The sequence below is a fragment of the Triticum dicoccoides genome, chromosome 4A (genome assembly GCF_002162155.2).
Source record: "Triticum dicoccoides isolate Atlit2015 ecotype Zavitan chromosome 4A, WEW_v2.0, whole genome shotgun sequence".
In the NCBI taxonomy this organism is placed as follows: Eukaryota; Viridiplantae; Streptophyta; class Magnoliopsida; order Poales; family Poaceae; genus Triticum; species Triticum dicoccoides.
Window position 1 is genome coordinate 534,722,356 of NC_041386.1, and position 4,709 is coordinate 534,727,064.

Here is a 4,709-nt window from a genome sequence, read left to right on the forward strand (position 1 = left end):
AGAACCGTTCTTACCTACGCATCAAAACCACAACGATAGTTTGTGAAGTTGGTGCGGTTTTAACCTTCGCAAGGACCGGACATAGCCACACTTGGTTCAACTAAAGTTGGAGAAATTGACACCCATCAGCCACCTGTGTGCAAAGCACGTCGATAGAACCAGTCTCGCATAAGTGTACGCGTAATATCGGTCTGGGCTGCTTCATCCAACAATACCGCCAGACCAAAGTATGACATGCTGGTAAGCAGTATGACTTATATTGCCCACAACTCACTTGTGTTCTACTCGTGCACAACATCAACACATAAAACCTAGGCTCTGATACCACTGTTGTGGAACGTAGTAATTTCAAAAAAAATTCCTACGCACACGCAAGATTATGGTGATGCATAGCAATGAGAGGGGAGAGTGTTGTCCATGTACCCTCGTAGACCGAAAGCAGAAGCGTTAGCACAACGCAGTTGATGTAGTCGTACGTCTTCACGATCCGACCGATCCAAATACCGAACGCACGGCACCTCCGAATTCAGCACACGTTCAGCTCGATGACGTCCCGCGAACTCCGATCCAGCAGAGCTTCACGAGAGAGTTCCGTCAGCATGACAGCATGGTGACGGTGATGATGTTGCTATCGACGCAAGGCTTCGCCTAAGCACCGCTACGATATGATCGAGGTGGAATATGGTGGAGGGGGACACCACACACGGCTGGGAGAGATCAATTGATCAACTTGTGTGTCTAGAGGTGCCCCCTGCCCCTGTATATAAAGGAGCAAGGGGGAGGCCGGCCGGCCCTCTATGGGCACGCCAGGAGGAGTCCTCCTCCTAGTAGGAGTAGGACTCCCCTTTCCTACTCCTACTAGGAGGAGGAAAAGAAGGAGGAGAAGGAGAAGGAAGGAGAAGGAGGAGAAAGAGGAAAGGGGGGCCGACCCCCTAGTCCACTTCGGTTTGGGCTAGGGGGGCCGCGCGCCCTGCCTCCTCTCTTCCACCATTTGGCCCATGAGGCCCATTACTTCTTCCTCGTATTCCCGTAACTCCCCGGTACCCCCGAAAATACCCGAATCACTCGGAACCTTTCCGATGTCCGAATATAGTCGTCCAATATATCGATCTTTATGTCTCGACCATTTCGAGACTCCTCGTCATGTCCCCGATCTCATCCGGGACTTCGAACTACCTTCGGTACATCAAATCACATAAACTCATAATACAATTGTCACCGAAACTTTAAGTGTGCGGACCCTACGGGTTCGAGAACTATGTAGACATGACCGAGACATGTCTCCGGTCAATAACCAATAGCAGAACGTGGATGCTCATATTGGCTCCCACATATTCTATGAAGATCTTTATCGGCCAGACCGCATAAAAACATACGTTGTTTCCTTTGTCATCGGTATGTTACTTGCCCGAGATTCGATCGTCGGTATCTCAATACCTAGTTCAATCTCGTTACCGGCAAGTCTCTTTACTCGTTCCGTAATATATCATCCCGCAACTAACTTATTAGTTGCAATGCTTGCAAGGCTTAAGTGATGTGCATTACCGAGAGGGCCCAGAGATACCTCTCCGACAATCGGAGTGACAAATCCTAATCTCGAAATACGCCAACCCAACAAGTACCTTCGGAGACACCTGTAGAGCACCTTTATAATTACCCAGTTACGTTGTGACGTTTGGTAGCACACAAAGTGTTCCTCCGGTAAACGGGAGTTGCATAATCTCATAGTCATGGGAACATGTATAAGTTATGAAGAAAGCAATAGCAACAAACTAAACGATCAAGTGCTAAGTTAATGGAATGGGTCAAGTCAATCACATCATTCTCCTAATGATGTGATCCCGTTAATCAAATGACAACTCATGTCTATGGTTAGGAAACATAACCATCTTTGTTCAACGAGCTAGTCAAGTAGAGGCATACTAGTGACACTCTGTTTGTCTATGTATTCACACATGTATTATGTTTCCGGTTAATACAATTCTAGCATGAATAATAAACATTTATCATGATATAAGGAAATAAATAATAAATTTATTATTGCCTCTAGGGCATATTTCCTTCAGATGGGATCCCAGCCCTTCATGACATTGTTCATGAGGTTAGGATGCATGGTCATAAGGCCTATGATCATCTGGACTAGTCCTTCTTTAAGTTGGACTTCCAGAAGGCCTATGATCGTCTGGACTGGTCCTTCTTGAGGTTGGTACTTCAGCGTCGGGGTTTTTATGACCGATGGTGCTCTTGGATCATGCAGTTGGTCTGATCTTGTAGGACTGCGATTAATATCAATGGCGAGGTGGGGCCTTTCTTTACGTCCTCTACGGGAGTGAAGCAAGGCGATCCGATATCTCCTCTCCTCTTCAACCTCGCCGTTGACGCTCTGGCAGGCATCTTGGATAAAGCTAGGAAGTCTGGCCACATATCAGGGGTTGTTGGCCATTTGATCCCGGGGGTGGGGTCACCCACCTCCAATATGTGGACAACACCATGATTATGGTTGAAGGTTCGTCCCTTGACATAGTGAATCTTAAGTTCCTGCTCCTCTGCTTTGAGGCTATGTCGGGACTTAAATCAACTTTGACAAGAGCGAGGTCATCATTATAGGCTTCTTGGAAGATGAGCAACAACGAATTGCGGATAACTTGAACCGCTGACTGACATCGTTTCCTATCACCTACTTGGGAATGCTGATGAGCCGACTCAAAGATTCTAATGAGTGCCTTCGATCTGCTGGTAGAACGGATGGCGGCGCGGACCGAACCCCGACGCAGACGGTTTACGTCCAAGGGAAGTAAATCGATCCTTATTTCTGCTAACCTTTGCGAGTCTCCCCATGTTCTTAATGGGGATGTATATCTTACCGGAGGGTCTCCATGGCTCCTTCGATAAGGAGCTCACGAGGTTCTTCTGGCAGGCTGCTGACGGCCGCCAGAAGTATCACATGGTCAAGTGGGCAGATGTCTGCAGGGCCAAGGACCAGGGTGGGCTGGGCATTATGGCGTCCCATCGCATGAATGTTGCACTTATGCTGCGATGGGTATGGCGGATCATGCGCGGCGAGGGAGGACTGTGGCTACGGCTGATTCAAGCAAAATATTTGAGAGGTGAACCCCTCCTGACATGCTCCCGGACGGGAGGTTCCCAGTTTTGGTCATCCATCCAAAAGATAAAGGAGGAGATCCGTCTTGGAATCTCCTTTACTATAGGTAATGGGGATGGGACTCAATTCTGGCTAGGCCCATGGATGGGTACCGAGACCCTTAGGGTGGGATTCCCTGCCCTCTTCTCTATATGCACGAACCAGTCTATCCTAGTTTCCATGGCGTCACGCTCGGGACAATGGGATATCCGGTTCCGCTAGACATTTGGGCAGGCAGAGCATGCCGAATGGACTAGACTGTTGGCGGCTCTGCCGCCAGTTTTGCCGGACTATCCGGACACGGTAATGTAGCGTCTCTCACCTAGCTTCGAGTGAGTTTTCTATCAAATCTGCATACAAGCACCTAGGCCACCTCCCTGTGATCCCTTGGCTAGCTAACTTGTGGAAGGCCCCCATGCCACTGAAGATAAAGATCTTCGTTTGGCAGCTCCTTAGAAATCGCCTCCCTTCGGGGACCGAAGTGCTCAAGCGACAGCGCCCGGGTAACGGACTTTTCCCTCTATGAAGGGTCCCGGAGACTGTGGCCCGTATCATATTCTCGTGCACGGCGGCTCGGGTCCTTTGGCAGTTCGTACGTGAGGCATTAGGGCCCGACTGGGAGGCCCTGGATCTCGTGGACTTCCTCCAGGATAGGGCTACCATGTCAGGACGACACCACCGCATACTCTGTCTGATCTTTGCGGCCATGTCATGGACTCTTTGCACGACTAGAAATGAAATGGTGATTGAGAAGGTGTTCCCGAGGCAGGCGCCTGACTCTTTGTTCAAATCCTTGCTTTTCTGCAGCAATGGCACCTGCTTACTAGGCAGCACGACCGCGAGCATCTAGACTCCATGTTGTATGTGCTCGTGGTTTCGGCTCATGGACTTTCGTCTTCTTAGCTTCGCCCGTCGACCGCCACTAGGTGGCCTTGTTTTTCTTTTCTCTTATGTTTTTCTTTGGGCATTATTGTTTTGTTGCCCCAACCGTTGTCTTTATGGATTATTTGGATGTTGGTCGTATGGATCTTTGCTTTATCTATAAAGTGATGAGAAAACCTATTTCAAGATGATAAGCACGTCAACAAAAGGGAACAAGAGCGAATTCAGCCCAACAGGCCGTCCTAGGCCGCCTTCGTGTACTGTAGCAATTGCTATCATATTTTGCTACAATATACAAAGGATTTGGGCCTCATGCCCCAAGCCTGGGCACTGGGTCCTAGATCCGCCACTGCCCGTGAAGACATTATTTGAGAAAGCGCCACCACCATGCCATCCCAAAATGCCATGAGAGAAGTCTATTTGAGAGACATTTCTCACATTGTTGTAGGCCAAGTTCGGGACAGAGATCGAACTCGTAGCCGTCCAAGGCAATGTGCCAACATGGTCTTCTATGATGGCCTAGCCCGGCCAAGCCATCATAGAAACTCACAACGTTGGATTCGTTCGACCGCCACCGATTTCACCAACGCTGGAGCCAAGCACCATCTGACAAAAACCTCCACTTAGAGCATCTCCAACAGCCGCACTAGATATTGTGCGCGCGAAGAAAATGCTAGTTTTAGCG